Here is a 23,210-nt window from a genome sequence, read left to right on the forward strand (position 1 = left end):
GAGAATGAGATACAACTTATGAATTAAGGAAGTATGGATTCTTATTTATTGTTTACGTCATCAACCTTCTGTTTTCATTCAATCTTTCAAAATATATGCTCCTCCAAGATAGCAACAGCTCAGGAGTCAGCCAAAAATACAACTTTGGCTGTAAACTTGACGTTAATGTTTATCTAACTACTAAAGATCATAATCTTTAAGTCAGCATGTGTTTATTCTAAGTCATTACAAATATGCTACTTACCTTAATAAGAGTGAGTAAATATGTTCTTTTTTCCTCATTTGGGCATTCTTTTGATACAATGATTCCCTTCTGAAGCCAATATCATTGCTAATTCTGCATAAAGAAAGATAAAGACATAAAACAATGTTGCAATAAATATCTGGCAAGCCGTAGAGACACTATTTTAAAGGAAAATTGTCTCAAGACACTTTAATGCTTTCTATTGCTACGGTGGCAGAATTACTTGAGGGCACATTTCTAAGAGGACCTCTATTACATCTATTAATGAGATTTATAAGAACACTAATAAGTAAATCCAAACCTAACTCCATCAATAGTGATGCAAATTAATGCAATTCTAACTATTCAACTTGGAGTTATAAATATTCATGCAAATTGTCTATTATAATGTACACAGACTTTGCATGTTCTAAATATGTGTGCAAAAGAACATGATGTATATGTTGACATCATGACAAAAAGCCAACTATCATTTACAGAGTGAATATTCTGATCAACAGCTCAGGCATGGAGAAACTGGAAAAATGTATCATGGCAGCATAATTAATTAACATTTAGTAGATGCCTGAAGGGAGAGAGAGAATTATATGTAGCTGGAAGTGAATGTGAGTCCATGCTATAAAAGTATGTGACCCCAGCACTGAATATCTTAGTGAACTTTGCCATTGAATGATTTAAGAAATCTAAGTCATTAAAAATTTTTTTTTTCATGAATGCCTTACTTTATAGCTCTCCTTGGAGTTCCTGCTTGATAAATAAGATTGCCTCAATATTAGGTCTCTGTGGTCCTTAAATATGAAAATTCATTTAGATGAAGAGGAATACAAGCCCAATTTTTACTTAATTCCAGTGCCACATTCAGGTTCTGACGTGTTTATTTCAAATGTATGTTTTGTTGCACTATGTGCCCTCAAAAAGTTAATATTTTTTTTTCAAGTCAGAATAATTTAGAGAATATACCGTATTTTACAAGTTTATTAAAGAAGCAAGTTCATTGATTATGTGCTTTTAGAAATAGTTTTTTACATGGATAAAATTATTGAATAACATTTTTCTTTTTCTATGGATTATTTTAAATATAATTGAAGATCCTTATGTTTATTTTATTTATTAATATGTGCTTCATGATTGTTTAATGCTTTGGTCTGTGTTTTGCCTCTAACAGCCCAACCTTAGGCAGCATTTTGGTTTCAAAGATAGCCATTGGTCTTGATGCTGTATAAGAACACTCAAGGAAAGCCATGTTGGACTTGCAAATAAAACACTCTTAAATATTCACTTGATATGTGATCATTTCATATGTGTGTTTGTATTTTTTTGTATGCAACCATTACTTTCTTTTTATTCCATACATTTTGAACTTCTTTGTCTTTATCATCTCCTTCATGTTTCTTCTGAAAATGGTTTGCTCTTTCAAATGTTCCATCGAGGGCATGTTGCTTCAGTGACGCAGTCTAGCTAATACTATGTGCACGTGTACTTCTGCTTCAGAGGGTTTCCAACCCAGGAAAGACATCTTTCTCTACTCAATACGATATTCCTTGGCATTCTAATCCACAATATCTGCAAATCAGATGTTTATGAATTTAGCCAAACTACCTAAAGCTTAAAAAGAGACCTAAGGAAATGAAGGATGGCCAACTAGTTAAATCTTTTCTTACCTTTAGATTTTTCCACACCTAATAATCACCACTGTCAGTTTAAATAAATTCAATTGCAAAATGGTACATAAAGAAGTAACTTTTATGTCTCTCTCCAGAATTCTTTCAAAGTATGTCTTTTTAGTTTTAAAAATATATGCATCGTACAGAAACAGCAGCAGCAGCAGCAGCTCCAAACCGGAGAAAATCATGGAAAAGAAATAATGAGATATAGTGAAAGAATTCCAAATCAGTACCAGCTGCTGAACAATTAGGTTCAACTGCTACCAGGTGTGTAGAAGAGCCCACGTACAATGTTACTTTTTGTCAACTTGCCTTCCAAAAGGACTTTTGGTTGTAAAATTCCCAGAGTATCTGGACAATTTAGGAAATGCTTTGTGTGTGTGTGTGTGTATCTAAAACAAAGCTTATTTGCTTTATAGATATCCTTTTATATTGGAAATAAATTAAATATTCATATCACATAGGTCATGGAGTCATGGCGTGGGTGGAGGGAATGGAAGGGAGTAGTGGTATTCACAAACTGTGCTCCTTGGACCTGCAGGTTTGCATGGAGGGCTTCTGGGATGATAAACCCTTCAAAGTGCATACAATTTTTTTTTTTTTTTTTGCATGAATTCTTGGCTGAGTTTTCAAAGCTTTCATCAGCTTTTCAAAAGAGTCTGTGACTCCCGTCCTCCAGTTTTAAACTGATGTGGTCAAAAATGCATGAACTTCTAAGTCAATCAGCCCTGTTAGGATCTCTGCATATTACTCGACCTTTCTGAATATACTTCTTCATTTATAAAATGGAGATAGTCCTACTGACCTCATTTGCTTATTTACTTACTTAAAGCAGTGTTTTTCAAACTTGAATGTCCACGTTAACCGCTTGGGAGCTTGTTAAAATGAACATTGTTTCAGTAGGCCTGGGATGGCACACGAAATTCTACATGTCCAAGAAGCTCCCAGATGATATTGATGCTGTTGGTCTTCATACCACACTTCAAGTGGTAAAGATTTCAAACACTGGTTCTCAAATTTGACTGCACGTTGGAATCATCTGGGAAGTTAAAAAACACTGATATCTGGGCCCCACCCCCAAAGTTTCTGATTTAATTGGCATGGGGTGCAGCCTGGGCATCAGGATTTTTTAAAGCTCCCCGGATGTCTAAATGTGCAGGGAAGTTGGAGCATCACTGATTTAAAGCAGTGCCTGACACATGTTATGTGCTCCACCATCGTTAGCTTCCGTAGGAGGCTCCTCCATTATTGGGGTAGGTAATGAAAAATAAAAGACTGACGTATTCTTTCCAGAGGTATGAGAACTGAAAAGATTGCTAGTGACAAGGGAAGTTCAATCCCATTCTGCAATAGAATTGCTCTGAGATCAGGGGTGTGGTTTCTTATCATTTCTGTGTTTCTTATATTTAAACAATTGAGAGGAAAGGGATAATTATGCTTTCACCTCACATATTTGTTGGGAAAATTAATGTTTATAAAATACTTTGAGACTCATGGATGAAAGGGTATTCAAGACATTTAAAATATGCAAAGGGAAAGGATGAATACCTTTTAAAAATTTTCAGTAATTGGCTTACAACAAGGGCAGATAACGTTGGGACAGCAAGAAAGAAAGGTGGTGGTGAGGGGGATGTTGATGTTGGCATGTTTTTTTTTAGATGTTTGGAGAAACGACACAAAAACAGTTTATATTGGTTCATTTTACTGGCCTTGATAATTTTTAAAGGCTTTCTTTTCTAGCGGGAGCCTAAATTTCAACTTGGAATCCAGGTTTTTGAAGTCCTCTTACCCAGGCACAGGCTGTGGAAGCTGCTCCTGACTAAGCTATTATTATCACCAAACCTTGCCAGAAAGAACTCTCAGCCTTTCATAAGAGACCCTTTGGGAGTGTTTTAAGCAAATGCTTTGAAATTTGTGAGTGTTGATCTCATTTATGAGTGTTCAAATTCCTTGAGAGTGAAGTTCTTTGCCATTACTATAAAACATCAAATATTTGGAAAGGCCATTTATTGAGGCGGGGTCCAACATGTGTGTGCAAAAGAGAGTGAGCTCCTTTGTGCATTGGACTCAAGTAGATGGAATGTAGAGATAGGCATGCCAGGCCAGACATCTTCTATTCCACTCTCCAGATCAAGTTTCCACTCTGCTGCACCCTGCTCTCATCCCTGGAGGCTGACCTAAATGGGCTCCATGAGCGGCTCCTTTGTCCTCTGGCCTCAGGTTGGATTTGGTCAATGGGGTGCCCTGGCAGGGAGCGAGGAGAGAGAATGGGAGTTTTTATTCTTTTAGTTCCCTTCCTGACTATCCCCTTGAGTTGACTGCACTCCTTGACTAAAAGTCACAGCTTCCGTCAAGGTGGCCCTCTCCACAGGGCTCTCTCCTTCTCTGTTCTAGTATCTTCCCCTTTACCTACCCCTTCAGATTTAAGATGGTAACAGCTGTGTGTTACTGGACCCAGAGTACTGCCCAATTGCTTATAGTTTTCCTTCACTCTGCCCATGATTTTGTAAATACTCCTCTATTAAACCCTCCTTAGATTATTCTTATTTGGCACAAATAGAAATACTGTGAGAGCAAGGACCTCATCTCTCACCTTTGCTGTTGTATATTAATTATTTCCTGAATGAACAAATAAATAAATGTTCGAGCCTCTTCTTCATTGGCTGCAGTTGTACACTTGACTTAAGGGTATTGATTAGTTAGCAGGGGAGTAGCTCTGTGAGCAATGGTGGTCTCCCTGTGGTTAAATTTAAGAATTAAGGCCACATATAGAACTTTTCCATGTTTCTTTTGCTTATATTTATTTTTAAATTCTTAAAAGTTACATGGAATTTTGAAAGTATGATATAGGAGTTGTACTAAAACAAATATATATATTTTAACAATCCTCTCACTAATTCAGTAGGTTACTCTCAGGCAAGAGCAGAATCTGCAGCACAAATTTGTTAAGCAGTGTTCAGTACTTAGTAGGGCCACCTCTCTTAAACCCCATTCTTCTTAGTTGCCATCTCAGCTTCTCCACCTCTCACTTTTTTTCTCCTTTAGCAATAAAAGTTGCATTCACATTCTGGGTGATGATTGGCATGCTTCACTTACCCATCTTGGGATAAAAGAAGTTACATTTTCTTTGGTGTTCAATTTGAGTCTCCGTTTGTTCAAATTAACAGGAAATTCAATCGTTCCCTAGTAACTCTCTTCCCAAATTTTCTGAGGAGCAGTTTAAGTAAGTTTGTGAGTCAGGACTCCTCCAAAGGGGATTTGAGGCACTTAACGGGGTCAGGTCTCTGCAGCTGCTGAATTTTGGACAGCCCCTCCCCAGGCTGCCTCCTCCAGCACCTCCTTGCTGCTGCAGAAGAATAAGAAAGTTCTATTGTCATTGATGGAATCTGGTCTTGGATGGTTCTGACATTAGAAGATAAACCTGGTGTTATAGGCTGGATTGTGTGCTCTCAAAATTCATATGTTGAAGGCCAAGCTCCTAGTACCTCAGAATGCGATTGTATTTGGAGAAAGGGCCTTTCAAGAGGTAATTAAGGTATAATGAGGTCATATGGGTGGGCCCTAAACCAGTATGACTAGTGTCCTTATAAAAGGAGGAGATTAGGACACGGATGTACACAGAGGAAGACCATGTGAAGTCAAAGGGGGATGCTGGCCATCTACAAGCCAAGGAGAGAGGCCTCAGAAGAAACCATCCCTGCTAACACCTTGATCTTGGACTTCTAGCTACCAGAACTGTGGGAAATAAATTTCTGTTGTTTAAGCCACCTAGTCTGTGGTACAGTCATGTGCCACTTAATGACAGGGATACGTTCTGAGAAATGCATTGTTAGGTGATTTCCTTGTTGTGCAGACACCATAGAGCATACTTACATGAAACTAGATGGTATACCAACTACACACCTAGGCTATATGTTACTAATCTTATGGGATCACTGCTGTATATGCAATCCATCGTTAACCAAAACATCATTATGGGACACATGACTGTACTGGGTTATGGCAGCCTTAGCAAACTAATACACTGGTATCTTTAGGCCTCCATGATCATGGATGCCAATCTTGGGCAATACATCAAGACTTAGATGGCACCTGCAAGAGTAAAGATGTGTATCATGTTACCCTTAGGTAGAAAACACTAGGAGCTGAGTGTTAAGAGTTTTACTGACCAGCCACTTTAGTTCAGGTAGATAAATTTTATATGGCATTCATAAGAGCTTTTAGCAATAGACATCTGTTGTGCCTACTCTTGACATGCGCTTCGTTTTTAGGGTGAGAACACAGATCCACTCGTGTTCAAGATACCAGTGGGGCTAAAACTTAGATACGCCTCCTTGAAGATGGAGGCTTAATTCACAAAATGGCTCTTTGTTGATGCGATCACTAGTACTGTTAAGCCTCTATTCCTTGGAATCTAGATCCCAACACAGGAAGAAGTCCTGCCTCCCTCAGCCCCAAGGCCTGGCCTATTCTCTGTCCTAGGATTTACCATTACTCATGATGACTGACAGGGTGAATTTATCTATTTTCTTAAGGGGAAACTCCCACCTACCAAGGTATGATTGTTTGTTGTTAGTGTGTTTCCTAAGGTCTATACATTTTCATAGACTTTAACTTCTTTTTTAAGGTCTCCAGTGAAAAAGCATGAAATCCTGTATTTTGTCTTTGGAAAGAAAATTTCATAATTCCTACCTTAAAACTGATGCTTTTAATGGGCTTCAGATTGATTTAATTTAAAAATTCTCAGTTATTCTATCTTTGAATGCTACTTCTCCACCATGGTCTTTCTTCTTAACCTGTGGAATTTCCATCAGATGATTGTTTAGATTCTCAATTTGTGCTCCATAGCAATTAATGCTCTTTTTCTTGCTTTGCCCCATTCTGGGTGAATTCCTCAACACTACCTTGTAATTTACTATTTTTTAAAAAAAACTTTCTAGTCTTGAGTATAACAAGTCTATTAAATTTCTTATTTTAGTAACTGTAATTTTCATTTCTAAGAATTTTTACTTATTTTTTATATCCATTTGTTCTTTTTCATAATTTCTTGTTTTTTTTTAAATTATGGAGAATGTTCCTTTATCTCTTTGAGGTTTCTAAAATATCCTTATTTTAAAATTATTTTCAGATTGCTCTATTATTTTAATTTGGTATTGAGCAAATCCTTCGTCCAATTGGTGATTTGGTTGGCTTCCTATTTTGGTATTATTTTTTGTCATGTGTTTTGTAATTTTGGTGCACGCTCATCTTGAATGCGATCCCCCCCACCCTTTCCTCTCTGGACATACCTATCCCTGTCTAGTGATTTTGTGGCTGCATCCAACCAGCTTCCTAGGAACCTGTTTCCTCCAGCTAAGAACCCAGTTCCATGTCATGTTAGGCCTAGCACACATTCAGTGGCTAATGGGTAGCTTGACTTAAGAGCCTGACTATGAGGCTGTGGTTGCATCATTCTGCCTTCATAGGCATTATATTAGCTTTCTACGGCTGCCATAACAAAGAATCACAGACTAGGTGGCTTAAACACTATAGTTTATTTCCTCACAGTTCTGGAGGCTAAGAGTCCAACATTAAGGTGCCAGCCGGGTTGGTTTGTTTTGAAGGCTTCTCCTCTTGGCTTGGAGTGGCCATCTTCTCCAAATGTCTTCACATAGTCTTCCCTCTGTGTGTATGTGTCTGTGTCCTAATCTCCTCTTCTTATAAAGACAACATCATATTGGATTAGGGCCCACCCCAATGATCTAATTTAACCTTAATTACCTTTTTAAAGGCCCTATCTCCAAACACGTTTGGAGGTACCAGGGGTTAGGCCTTCAACATGAATTTTGGGAGAACACATTCAGCCTATAACAGGCATGACATTTTATATAAGTTGTAACCTCAGAAAATATTCAATTGCAGCTCTTTTCAGCTTCCTTTCATGGGCATGGAAACTGATATTGGCTCTGTTTTCAAGCGGAGACAGGCTTCAGCCCCCATATCCATATGGATTCAGTCCCATTATTCTGTAAGTATCAAATTCCTGGTTGCCCCACCTGTTTCTAGACACAGAATCCAGTACGACTGCCACTTCTGCCCTACTCGCTTCTTTGTGCTTCTGGTCCATAGAGATGATGGCCTTATTTTGAGTTTAGCTGTAATTTTTCATCTTTCTCTTATTAGATTTTATCTATTTTGTATGTTTGGATTGTGGCAGAGAGTTGTCAATGCATGACTTAATAGTACCGTTTTAATGAAGTTCCCAAAATTATTTTTTAAAGAGAAAAATAAAATTTTTGTTGATACCAAACTTCCTAGGAAGTACAAATGTGACCATTTTTTTTTCTCTGTCTCTATGTGTTTGTTTATTGTTGTTATTATCTACTACTTAATGAAGGAAATCATATGGTATTTGACCTTCTCCCTCTGACTTATTTCACTTTGCATAATACCCTCAATGTCCATCCATGTTGTCACAAATGGCCGGATTTCATCGTTTCTTGTGGCTGAGTAGTATTCCACTGTGTATATATACCACATCTTCTTTATCCATTCGTTCCTTGATGGGCCCTTAGGTTGCTTCCAAGTCTTGGCTATTGTGAATAACGCTGCACGAATGTGACCATTTGATCAAGTCTGTGGTTAGAAGTATATTCAGACATTCTACCAAACTAACATGATTACTAATAAACAAAGCAGATTAATTAACTTAAATCAAACAATCTTCTTCCAAGTATATATCCAATTTATCTAAAAACATAGCAGTACAATTAAAAAATTTCAAGCATAGCCCAATTTTTAAACATTGCATAATGTAGTCAGTTATTTTACAATTTGAACAACAGGGGCACAAATCATTTTTGAAAGTTTGAATTATTTATGCTAATGGAGGGAAACATTGACAAGGATAATACAAGAATGGTAAATTGCAAATAACATATTTTGTTTTGCTCTATATTACTGTACTCTATTTAATCCTGGTGTTTGATGTATTGGGAGTTTATACCATTTCCACTGAAACACATTCTGAATATCTGACTTAGAAAATTCCCCAGCTTCCTATCCTGTTTTATCACTTGCCAAAGTCTTTCCTAATACTGATTCCATGCTCAAGAGAGATGATGTATTGGTTCTGACTGATTCACAACATCTGGAGCTCACCTTATCTCTTTCTAAGTTCATTCATGGTCTGACTCACATCTTTCTTAAGGAGTATATTGGAAGGTTATGATGTGTTTTGGCTTCCATGGCTTTATGCAATGTCTGACCCTAGGAGGAAGAGAGAGAAATGTTCTAAAATCCTGAAGAGGTTATATGTAGACCAAGTCAACAGAACATAAAGCTCATACATCCTCTGTGAGTAACCCACTACAGGGTTAATTCATTCATAGATTTGACCGTCATATTGCTGAGGGTTTACTGTGATGTTTTTGGCAAAGACTTCAAATTATTATCAATTTGCTCCAGTTCACCTGCACAGTGAAAGCAAAAAGAAAAGAGAGTAAAACCATACTCTGAACTACCTTGGTGACCACAAACATTACATAACATCTTGACATGATTTGCTGTCTTCTATTCCCAAACCACTGATAGGCATGCCCTTGCACGTAGAAGAATGAATCTACTTGATTCTCTCAAATAGTACACGATCTTTGACCTTGATCTGCAGAAATTTACCAATATAGTGTGTGCTCTTACAAACACATATCGAGCTCCTACTATTTGTCAGAACCATTGTAGGCTCTGAGATACAGCAGTGAATAGAACCAGATCCAGTCTTGGAGGTGCTCAGAGCTTGGTGTTAATGTTTTCCAACTGACATGTGACCAAACATTTGGACCTATTAATAAAAAAGCAACATATGCAATGCTTTTCTATAAAAAAGCTTTTTAAATGCTTTGAGATCTGAATTTTTGAATTCCAGCTGAACTACTTTGATGCATATATAGATAAGTTGTGGTCAATTTTTTCTGGCAGAACTTTATGATTCTGATATTATTTTTCTGTAACACAAAGGTCCAGTCAGTAATGAATATAATGGCTATTTGTACTTAGGTTATGTAAATTGGAGAATCAAGGAAATTACCCAGACAATTTTAGAAGGAAAAGCTATTGTTGAGAAAAATCTGAGGTTTTCTTACTCAGACTCAAGGGTTCATTACTCAGATTCACAGGATAACTACATAAATTTCCATTTTGCTTTATGCATATGGACAAAACCAGTGAGAAAAGGTCGAAAAGGTAGAGGAAAATGAGTTTCAACTTTTTTAATGTAAACAACTACTTTTCTTCATAACCTCAGTTTTTATTATTCAACACTATGCCAATAATTTACCATAATAAAAGTGTACTACAAAAACAGTTCATATGGACCTTGGTTTCTGAACTTAAAAATGCAGAGCCAAGTTTAAGAATGGGCTGACCAAAGGTTGCATGGAAATTGTGTGTGGTTCTGAAATTGTGTATGTGGATTTAGAATTGGCTTGCAATTGATAATCTTTTAGGATAGTATGTATGCAAAAAATTGCTGAAAAATATCATATATGGCTTTGTGTACCGCAAACTTTCTCCAATTATATAGAATTAAACCTTAACTCAGTGTTTCTCAAACTGTGATTTTCAAATCTTCTGCTTCAGAATCACTTGGCCAGATGACTGGGTTCCCTGTCAGACCTTCTGAATCAGAATCTTCACAGCTGTTCTGAATCGTGGACTCTACATTTGAAATAAACTGTCCAGATGATTCTAATGCATACTAAAGTTTAGAACTCCTGTCTTAACCTCATCAAGTCTTAAGACACTTAATTTGCTGCTTTTTGAAACTGTCTTCTGGCTTATATGTAATTTACATTGTTTTATTAATTAAAAAAAAATATTAACTTAAGTTTAGGCAATTGAAAAACATCAAAGAAAATATGCATTATTGAAGGTTTTTACATCTTACATGATGTAAATGTGTTTACATGATGTGAAAAATGGCTGCCTAACCTCACCTATATTTTCCCAAGGTTGACTAATTCTAATAATTCAATTTGGCAAATATGGTTTTGTAAACTGATATTAGAATTAAACTCTTCAAACATGGGACTATTTTCCTTTGACTTGTATAATAAAAGGGAAAGGATTTTTAATATATACATTTGACTAGCATGATTAAATTTACAACTCATCTGTGTTTCAGTCAGTTACATTCCTTTGTAACCCAAATGAATCTTGGAGCCCCAGGTAGCACAATTTCCATAGAGAATCATATTCAAAGAAAAGTGTCCAGCCAATAAATACAATAAAAAGTGAATTCCAATATCTATCTACCTCCTTCATAGAACATTAAAGGGGATCCTTTGATTAGGGTTCTAAAAAGTATGTCCTAAATTATCCAGTTCTCTTGCTACCCTGAAGCTGTTATTGAACATCCCACATCATAAGTTCAAAACTCCCTTCTCATCTCCAAATGGGCTATCTTTTCCCCTCTTTCTCCCTGATCTGCTCTATTATTTAGGTAAATATAGTCTCTGTGGATACCCTCCTTTTTCTCCTCACTTGTATCATCTCACTAACGAATCTCTTGATTATTGTAGGTCAGAAGATCTGAGAACCTGATTGACAGATGTTCTCTATTACTCACCTCTACTGAGAATAATTAGGAACTGACTGAAAATATGATTGTATACCTGGAAGATTTGACGGTGGTTTGAGATTTAAAAATTCCGTTCCATCAATATGTCCTTAATGTCACTGTTAACAAATGAAACTTTAGCTGTGTGAGTTCTATGAAATAAAAAATATATTCATTTTTGTAATTTTGGCACCTATTAAGTGATACAATATTTTGTGGTCTATAATTTTCAATATCTACTATGAAATATGATATGTAGTTAAAAACGGAATGCTACACAGACCATATTCATTGCCGATTCTAGACCTCAGCAAAAACATTTTCATGTTAATGTTGGTACTTTCACAGTTAAATGTGATCTAAGCACTATGGAACCATATATAGACCTCAGCTTTTTGCCACAGGGAAATTTTTATTACGTGCTTTGCCTTCACTTTACTACAATAACAATAATAATACATTGCATTTATGTAGCACCTTTTATCCAAGGATCCCAAAGCCCAACATAAACATTAAGTCTTAGAACGCTCTAGAAGATCATTTAGCATTTTTAAACTCATTAAAATTTTTAATAAAAATATAAATGCATGCTATAGCTGGAGCTAACATATTAAATGGCTTAGTTTGCTAGAGAATAGAAGCTTTACAGTTTTTGCTCCTGGATTTTGAAATTCAGTGTTTATTAAAAATAAAACAAAGAATTTTCTTCTGAGTACAAAGTAATATATATTCATTGTAGAAAAATCTGGAACGTACTTAAAAATATGAAGAGGAATACAAAACTCACCCACAATCCTACAAAATAGAGGTAAGCACTCAACATTTGGTGTATTTTCTCTTTACAAATCCTCTATACATATACAAATATAATTTGTATTATACAGATATAATTTTTTACAACATTATATTATTACTAAGCGTATGTGTGTATTTTTTTCAGCTAATATTGAAAGCATTTTTGAATTGATGATTTTTCGATGACTACATAATAAACACTAGGTGAATATATAATAATTTATTTAACTATTCACATACTTTTGGATATTGAGGTTATTCCAGGTTTCCAAGATTATAAGTAATCTGGTAATGACCATTTCCTATGCAAGGCATCTCTATCTTCCCCTCTGTTTCCTTAGGGTAGATTTTAGAAGTGGAATTACTGTGTCAAATGGCATTAAAATAACTTAGGCTATTTGTATGTATTAAGAAATCAGTTTCCAAAAAAGTTTTACTGTTTTACTTAACTATTTGTCAAGGCTTTTATTTACAAAATTAACATGATTGGGTTTAAAACTCCTGATAAAATAATATGAAACTAAATAAAAATAAAATAATATCACAATGATTAAGAGGTCAGCTTTGGAGTCAGTCATTCTCAGGTTTGAATTTTACCTATGTGACTTCAGGCAAAATAATTAATTTCTAAGTCTCAATTCCACATCTATAAATTGGGGATTATAACACCTATTTTATAGAGTTGTTGTAAGCTTTAAATGAAATGAGATATACAAAACAATTAGAACAATTTCTGGAAATTTCTCACTTGTTAAATGTCTCATCCATTACCATGGCTTTAAAATTTATTTATATGCTGACAAATCACAACCATATAGCCCCAGCCCCAGTTCCTGACTTGCATATCCAGTTGCCTACTTGACATCTCCATTTGGATGTCTCACAGGCTCTCCGGTGACGAAGCTTCCAAAACTCTAATATTTGGTATGTTTTCTACAAGTCTTGTTTACAGGCACATATGCAAATATATTTTGTTTTACAAAATTATATCATTGTTAAATGTACTTTTAGGGTTCTCCAGAGAAACAGACTATATTTAATATATCATTTATTATGTATATATAATGAGAGAGAGAGATTTTAAGAAATTGGTCCATGTGATTGTGGGGGCTGGCTAGTAGAATATTTGCAGGGCAGTTTGGCAGGCTGGACACTCAGGGAAGAACCGATGTTGTAGGTTGAGCCTGAAGGCAGTCTCGGAGGCAGAATTCCCTCTTCCTCGGAGATCTCAGTCTCTTTCTCTTAAGGCCTTCAGTTGATTGGATGAGGCCCACTTACATTATGGAGGGTAATCTGCTTTGTTCAAAGTCTCCTGATTTAAATGTTAATCTCATCTAAAAATACCTTCATAGCAACATCTAGACTGGTGTTGACCAAATATGTGGGCACCATAACCTAGCCAAGTTGATACATAATATTAACCATCATGCTAAATGTATGTGTGTACTAATTACTAATTAAATGACTCCTTACTCCCTAACCTTACGTCCTTGGCAGCTTTCCTCATCTCATGATACGCTAGTATTTATCCAGTTGTGCAAGCCAGATACCTGGAATTGATACAGTCTTCTCCCTTATTACCACATCAAATTCTTCATCAAGTTCTGTGTAATTCATTTTCTAAATGTTGCTCGAATCTACTTCCTTCTCTCATCCACTGCTACCGCCTTTGTCCAAGCCACCACTGCTGCTAGTCTGGACTTCTGTGCTGTTTCTTGTCTTGTCCAACAGAGTCATCTTTAAAAATCCAAGTTTCTACTTAAAAAGTCTTCAAAAGTTTCCTATTTCTCTAAGAATGAAAATTGATTTCTTACCATTACCTACAAGGCTATGAACGCTCTTACCCCTGTCCACTCCTCTGAACACATCTCTTGCTCTCCCCCTACACTCACTCACTCTCCAATACTGTTTGTCTGTTTTAGTTCCTGAAACCACCTCACTCTTTACTGCTTCAAGGCCTTTGCATAAGTTGCTCCTGCTGCTAGTTCCCTTGCTCCCTAATTCTGTGTGTGCCTGGGTCCTTCATATGCCAAAGTCTTAGCGTAAATCTTCCGTTAAGAGCAGATGTCCCTGCTTACTCTACCTGGAGCTATCCTTTGAATAGTAACTTGTTCTTTTTCTCATATAAGTGGCCACAATATGTTGTGTGTAAGTATATACTCAGTTGTTTATTAAATCTCTCTCAGACTAATTATAACTTCCATGATGGCAGTATTTGATGAACCATGGCACATCCATTGCCTAAAACACTGTCTGCATGAAGAGAGGGCATTTGGTCAGTATTAAATAGTTGAAAGAATGAAAATAGACTTACTTAATAGGGAAGAGCTGCTACTTTTTATAGTTTATTATTATAAAATTACAAGATAATAATATATTTTGTTCTTGGTTACAGTGTGTTGAATGGTGGCCGCTAAAGAGGTATGTCTACATTCTAATTCCCAGAACCTATGAATGTGACATTATTTGGAAAAAGGGTCTTTGCAATGTAATTAAGTTAAGACTCTCGAGATGAGATCATCCTGGATTATCCAAGTGGGCTCTAAATCCAATAACAAGTGTCCTTATAAGAAACAGAAGGGAAGACACAGACACACAGAGGAGAAGTCCATGTGAAAATGGAGGCAGAGATTGGAATGATGCAGCCACAAGGAATGCCAACAGCCACCAGAAGCTCGAAGGGGCAAGGAAAGATTTCTCCCCCAGAGCCTCCAGAGGAAGTGTGGCCCTGCTGATACCTTGGTTTTGGACTTCTGGCCTCCAGAACTGTGAGAAAATAAACTTCTGTTGTTTGAATCCACCCAGTTTCTGGTAATTTGTTACCACAGCCACAAGAAACTAATACAGTGATGAAGAGTCTGGTATTAAAACCCTTAGAAATTTCTACATTCTGGAAGACTAGCATTTTGAATTTTTCAGCAACCTTCTGGTATTAGAATGTTCATGTCATCAAAACCATTGGAAGTATTGTGTGTGTAAAATCCCGACATTACTAATTCAGAATATAGACCACTGTATTGTAATACTCATTATCATCACCACGCACACACAATTACCACTTATTTGGTGAGATGAAGGCATGTTTGCATTTTTCTTTATCTTTTTATATCAGTGATTCCTACTTTTATAGATTTTTCTTCTCTAAAATAAATGCATCAAATATCATTACGAAATGGGTTCTACTTTTCACTGTGCACCAGGGGAAATTTAAATAGATTTAGCCATAAGTTGTAATGAAACAATAATTATCACTATTTAACACTTACAAGAATATAAGGTTAATATTTTTGCTAACTGCACAAGTGAGAAAACAGAGGCTCACAGAGATTAAGTAACCTACAAAATCCGTAGCACTAGTAGGCTGTAGAGAGTGGCACTTGGATACGGGCCTAACTATTCTTGGACACTGTACTCCACGTGGTAGATGCTGCTATGTCCCTTCTATAACTTGTAGGAAGTGACTTGAAAAATCCATTCATTTTAATTGGTTAGAAATTTACTATAACAGTTCCTCTAAGGAGACATTTTGTTTTGAAATGTAACTGATTTTTGTCAGTTGACTTTGTACCCTGCAACTTTGCTGTAGTTGTTGATTACATATAATAGTTTTTGGTGGATTCTTTAGGATTTTCTATATAGATATAGATTTTCTGTACAGAAACATGTCATCCACAAACAGTGAGTTTCACTTCTTCCTTTCCAATTTAGATATCTTTTATTTCTTTTTCTTTCCTAATTGCTCTGGCCAAAGCTTCCAGTACTATGTTGAATAAGAGGGGTGAGAGTGGGCACCCTTGTCTTGTTCCTGTTCTCAGAAGTATGGCTTTCAGTTTTTTTACCATTAAGTATGATGTTGGCTGTGGGTTTGTCATATATGACCTTTATTATGTTGATGTACTTTCCTTCTATACCAATTTTATTGAGAGTGTTTATCATAAATGGATGTTGGATCTTGTCAAATGCTTTCTCTGAATCTATCGAGATGATCGTGTGATTTTTATTCCTCATTTTATTAATGTGGTGTACCACATTGATTGATTTGAGGATGTAAAACCATCCCTGCATCCCTGGTATAAATCCCACTTGATCATGGTGTATGATCTATTTAATGTATTGCTGTATTCAGTTGGCCAATATTTTGTTGAGGATTTTTGCATCTGTGTTCATCAGCAATATTGGCCTGTAATTTTCTTTCTTTATGTTGTCCTTGTATGGTTTGGTATCAGGGTGATGTTGGTTTCATAAAATGAGTTAGGTAGTGTTCTCTCTTCTTCAATTTTTTGGAATAGTTTGAGAAGGATAGGTATTAAATCTTCTTTGAATGTTTGGTAGAATTTTCCAGAGAAGTCATCTGGTCCTGGATTTTTCTTTTTGGGAGGTTTTTGATTACTGTTTCAATCTCTTTACTTGTGATTGGTCTATTCAGATTCTTTATTTCTTCTAGATTCAGTTTTGGGAGGTTGTATAGTTTAAGAATTTATCCATTTCTTCTGGGTTATCCAATTTGTTGGCATATAGTTTTTCATGGTGTTGTCTTATAATCCTTTGTATTTCTGAGGTACCCATTGTAATTTCTCCTCTTTCATTTCAAATTTTATTTATTTCAGCCTTTCTCTTTTTTTCTTAGTGAGTCTGGCTAAGGCTTGTCAATTTTATTTATCTTTTCAAAGAACAAGCTCCTACTTTCATTGATCCTTTCTACTGTTTTTGCTGTCTCTATTTCATTTATTTCTGCTGTAACTTTTATTATTTCTCTCCTTCTCCTGACTTTGGGCTTTGTTTGTTCTTCTTTTTCCAGTTCTGTTAGGTGTAGTCAAATTGCTTATTTGAGATTTTTCTTGTTTGTTGAGGTGGGCCTGTATTACTACGAATTTCCCTCTTAGAACTGATTTTGCTGCATCCCATAAGAGTTGGTATGTTGTATTTTCGTTTTCATTTGTCTCCAGGTATTTTTTGATTTCTCCTTTGATTTCTTCATTGATCCAATGGTTGTTCAGTAGCATGTTGTTTAGTATCCACGTATTTGTGCCTTTCCTAGCTTTTTTCTTGTAGTTGATTTCTAGTTTCATAGCATCGTGGTTGGAAAAGATGCTTGATATAATTTCAATCTTCTTAAATTTATTGAGAATTTATTTTACTTATTAATCTTCTATAAATTAATTCTTAAATTTGTTTCCCAACATATATGGTCTATCTTTGAGAATGTTCCGTGTGCACTTGAGAACAATATGTATTCTGCTGTTTTTGGATGAAATGTTCTATATGTATTTATTAAGTCCATATGGTCTAGTTTTTCATTTAAGTCCACTATTTCCTTGTTAACTTTCTGTCTGGATGATCTATTCATTGATGTAAGTGGGGAATTAGGTCCTCTACTATTATTGTGTTGCTATCATTTTCTCCCCTTAGGTCTGTTAATAGTTGCTTTATATATTTTGGTGCTCCTGTGTTAGGTGCATATATATTCATAAGTGTTATGTCCTCTTGGTGAAATGTCCCTTTTATCATTATATACTGCCCCTCTTTGTCTCTCATTGCCTTTTCTATCTTGAAGTGTGCTTTATCTGATATAAGTATGGAACACCTATTTTCTTTTTCTTGCCATTTGCTTGGAGTATTGTTTTCCATCCCTTCACTCTGAGCCTGTGTTTGTCTTTAGAGCTGAGCTGTGTTTCCTGGAGGCAGCATATTGTTGGCTCTTGTTTTTTAATCCATCTAGCTACTCTGTGTCTTTTGATTGGAGAACTCAATCCATTTACATTTAGAGTGATTATTGATGTATGAGGGCTTCATAATGTCATTTTATCTCTTGTTTTCTTCTTCTTCTATATTTCCATTTTTTCTCTTCCCTTGTATTTCTGACTGCCATTTCAGTTTGGTGGTTTTCTGTGTTGGTTTTCTCAGTTTTCTCTTTATTTATGATTTGTGTCTCTGCTCTCATTTTTTGTTTAGTGGTTAGCATGAGGTTTGTATAAAAGATCTCGTAGATGAGATGTTTTCTGATAGCCTCTTATCTCCATTAGCCTAAGCAGGTTCCATCCCTTTCCTTTTCCCCTTCTGAGTTATTGTCACAAATTACTCTGTTTTGTGTTGTGAGTTTGTGACCAAATTGAAGTGTTTACAGTTATTTTTGATGCTTTCCTTCCCTTTATCTTTTATGTTATAATTAAGTGTTTGCAAACCTGTTCTGATAGGGAGCTGCAATTTTCTTTTTTTTTTCTGTCTATTTATCTCCTTGCTCAAGGGTTTGTAAACATTTGCCTTTTTGTTTCAGGTATGAGGGCATCCTTGATCATTTCTTGTAAGGGAGGTCTGATGATGAACTCCCTCAAATTTTATTTACCTGGGAAAATTTATTTACCTGGGAAAGCTTTTGTTTCTCCATCATATCTGAAGGATAGTTTTGCTGGACAGAGTATGCTTGGCTGAAAGTTTTTGTCTTTCAGTATTTTGAATATATTGTTCCATTCTCATCTAGACTGTAAGAGTTCAGCTGAGAAATCTGATGAAAGCCTGACAGAAGTTCCTTTGTAGATTATTCTCTTCTGCCTTGCTGGCCTTAATATATTTTTTTTGTCATTGACTTTTGCCAGTTTTACTATTATATGCCTTGGAGAAGATCTTTTTGCACTGATGTAATTAGGAGATCTATTGCCTTCATGTACTTGTAAGTCCAGTTCTTTCCCCAGGTTTGGGAAGTTCTCAGCTATTATTTCTTTGAACAAGTTCTCTGCTCCTTTTTTCCTCCCTTCTCCGTTTGGAATACCTATAATCCTTAAGCTGCTTTTCCTAATTGAGTCAGATTTTTCTCAAAGAATTTCTTCATTTTTTTAAAGTCTTAGTTCTCTCTCCTCCTCCTCCTAAAGCATTTCTATATTTATGTCCTCTAAATCACTAATTCTGTCCTCCATAACATCAGCGCTGTTTTTTAATGATTCCAGATTTTTTTTTTCATCTAATTCATTGTTTTCTTCATGTCCAGGATTTCTGTTTTTTTTTTTTTTTAATAGTTTCAATCTCTTTGGTGAAGTATTCTCTCTGTTCATTAATTTTATTCCTGAGCTCACTGAATTGTCTTTCTGAGTTTTCTTGTAACTTGTTGAGTTTCTCCATGATAACTATTTTGAATTCTCCGTCATTTACATTAAATTTCTGTGACTTCAGGATTGGTTTCTGGAAACTTGTGATTTTCCTTCTGCTCTGAAGTGTTACTGTAGTTTTTCATGGTGTTTGATGAACTGATCCTTTGCTGAGGCATGTGTAGTGGTGTCAAGTTGCAGATTCCACTTGCCACCTCTGTGTTTTCTGAATCCGCCGTGTCTGCTGGAAGTTGTGCCAGTAGGACTGCTCTGCATCTGCCTGCTGGCTGCAGCTGCTTGGTGGGTCATACACATATGCACAGGCACTCTGGTGCAGGACCACTGCCTTGGCAGGGGACCAGCCAACTTGGTACACTAGGTGGCAGGGGAGGGGTACTTTCTTTTGTGCACATGGGCCCACTCTGTGCTCATGGGCAGTTTGCCTGAGCTGCTGCACTTGGTGGGGGCTTCTTTGTGGGAGCTGAGTCACGCCACTGGGTGTGGAGCATTCCCATGGGTGGGGCTGCTGTGGCAAGGTGGGCACTCCTGTGGGCCAGGCTGCAACTCTGAGAGTGAAAGTGTATGCCTGCATGCCTGCCTGCCCCCCCCCACCTTCTCTTACAGTTGCACGCCGGCTGCTGTGTGAGGACCTGTGACCTAGATCACTGCTACCAGGGAGGAGGAGGGACCCACTCACCAGTGCTTCCTAGGGGTCCAATACCCCTACCTTCACATGTATGGCTGCGTGGACCTCTCGGATGTCCTATTGTGCTTTGTAGGGAATCCTCTGGTGGTTGATGAATGTCTGTTTAGTTGTAACTTAGTGGGGAGAGACTAAGGGAACAACCACTCTGCCATGATGCTGACATCACTCTTAGATATTTTCTTTTGAAAGAATACCTGGGCATGAAGCACTACTAGTAGAAATTCTGATAGGGGAAGGTATTTTTAGGACATTCCTCTTGAATTAAAGTTAATCTAGGATATGAAATTGCTTACCGTGCACACATATAAGGTTGGCCCTGAATCTGTAAGATGTGACTCACTTGAAACAGATGGAAAATTGAAATCTGATTCAGTGATCTGGGCTGACTGTACAGTTTTATTCAACTAATTAGCTTCACATATAAATTTGTATAGAACATCATCTGTTCCATAGGGGGGAGGAGCTTAGAGAAAATGTGCCTATAGTGTAATGTGGGCTGCCAAAGACCCTCACATGATCTGTGGCTGCACTGATCAATGCTGGTAGCTCAAAGATGGGAGTGTGTGAGCCTTCTACCCTTCCAACCATTGAAGTTCTCTTAAGCAGTATATTTTTCTAATGGTTGGAGCAATAACCTCACCTTGCCAACATAGAAAATCTTACTTGGAGGAAAATTTTTGATTTGTGTTCAAATTCTCACTTTGTTACTTTCTAGCTGTATGACTTGAGTAGGTTAACCAACTTCTTTTAATTTTGGTTCCCTCATCTTTAGCATACTGATAGAAAATATCCTGATGTTGTTAAAAAGAAAGTGCCCAAACACATACTGCATTTGCTAGCACATATTTATGTACTCAAGTCATGTTAATTTCATTCTTTGAATCATTCAACAAACATACTTTGAAAACCTGCTACGTGCCAGTCAGAAAGAAAGGATTATTAATTGACATGATGTTGGGTGATGTGGAAATCTGATATAAAACTTTTAGAGCTATTCACCCTTCCTTTTGCTATCTCCAACCATGCAGCTCAGGGGAAATCTGAGAAAATAAACTGGAACTCAATAGCCTCAGTGGAAGACTGGCCTGGTGGACTGCCATCAGCAGCCCCAGAGCCTTTTCTCTCTGCCAAGCCACCAGTGGGCACTGCTCTAGTGACCAGCTAATAAGGACGCTGAACATCATTTTGTCAGTAATGCTTTTTGACAGCTACCATGTCTTAGGGAAGCCTAAATGGATGGGAACTGTCTGTGTAGGTCAAATTATGTAGGATCAGAGATGGGGCTGTAAATGACATTTCAAAGCACCTAACCATGTCAATGGAATGGAATTGGAAATGGAAGATGTTGGCTGGCTTTCTGTTCTGATAGCATTTTTGCCTTAATGTTTTTCTTTGGTCAATGTGTTGGCATGCTATAATCCCAACTCTCTGTTTTGACTAAATCATATGATTATATCTTCTTTAGTTACGTACATAACTTGGCCAAAACAAAAAAATATTTATGTAAATTACTAAAATTGCTTTGTGACAATAGGAAACTCAAAATTTATAAAACCCACATAGGTATATATTACTAGCAGGTACAGTGTTGCCTTGTTAAGAATATCAATTAAATGAATGGTGTGTATGTTTAATGAAATAAGAAAAAAGAAGCCTGTCCTCTGGGAGCTTGCAACATAATATTGGTGTGAAGAGAGTCCCATAAACATATATGTAGCCAATGATAACTTTTTCAAGGGTAATGAGTGTTATTAGAATGACAGGATAAAGGCAATGTGAATCTGGGAAGCCTTCATGGAAAATGTGAGTTTTGGATAAGGTTCCGAATGTTTTGAAGGGATAAGTTCTTGGCAGAAATATTGTTTTTTGGGCAACACAGGCAATGAGAATGTCCTAGGCAATCTCTTCTTCTCATTTTACACCCTTTCTACATACCTAGGCCACATCACAACTTCAAGCGCTTCTTTTTATATGTTGAATGTTCTGAAATGTGCATATACGACCCAATAGATCCAAATGCCTACTGATATATTTACTTGGCTTCTCTGGAAGATTCCTAAACACAACCTATTTAAAATGAAACTCATCAATATTCACCTCTATGCTCCTCTTCCATGCTGTCTCTCTCAGTCAGGGGCATTACCATCCACCCATCTGCTTAAGGAAGAAATTCATGATACATTCTTGACACCCCTACATTCTCACTCTTACTTTCATCCGTGGGTAAAGCCTATTAATTTTATTGCAGAAATACTTCTGTTAACTACCTACCCTTCTCCACTCTCACAGCCATGTTGCTGGTCCAAGCCACCTGCAAGAACCTCCAAATTTGTCTTTATGTAGTCACAGTTGTCCCCTCTAGTTCATTTTTTACCTTTCACCTAGAGTAATCTACAAATGGAAGTCTGATCACATTACTCCTCTGCTTAAAACTCTTTGTTGTCTTTCCATTATTAGTAGGTTAATACCCAAACTCCTTACCATGGACTTACAAGGTTGCTACACAATATGGCCTCACTCACCTTTTTACCCTCATTTAGTGCCATGCTACCTTTTCCTCTCTCAGTCTCAGTTATTCCTTCCAGTGTCACAAACCGGCCACCATCCTTCTCTTCTCTGATCTTTTGCAAATGCTCTTCCTCTTACTTGGAGAAACTATTGGGAGTATTCATTCATTCATTCAAAAATAAATAGATACTTACAGATGATGGCAAAGGTGATGAAAAAAAGTGCAAGAGGAGATAAGGGGAACCTAATTACAGTGGAGGCTGGAGGAAGCTGCTGAGTAGGTATTGGCTAGCATGGGGTAAAAGAGCATTGCAGGAAAGGTGACAGAATGTTCAAAGGCTCTGAGGTAGAAAGAGCATGTCAAGTTAGGAGATATGAAAGGAAGAAAAAGGATAGTGAATGAGAGGGCAAGTGGCAAGAGATGAGGCTGAAAAATGTGGGGGCCAGACAATAAAGGATCTCCCAATCATGCTGAAGATTTTAGGTATGAGGAAATAGCAGTTGTTCCCGTGTGACGGCAGACGAGATCAGGAGAACCTGGAATAGAGACGTTTGTTTGTAGGCTTCCAGTATTAATGTTGGTGGTTGTGATTTAGCCGTGAACACATGGAGACCAAAT

The sequence above is a fragment of the Ceratotherium simum genome, chromosome 4, assembly GCF_057802395.1.
Source record: "Ceratotherium simum simum isolate JZ-2026a chromosome 4, ASM5780239v1, whole genome shotgun sequence".
In the NCBI taxonomy this organism is placed as follows: Eukaryota; Metazoa; Chordata; class Mammalia; order Perissodactyla; family Rhinocerotidae; genus Ceratotherium; species Ceratotherium simum.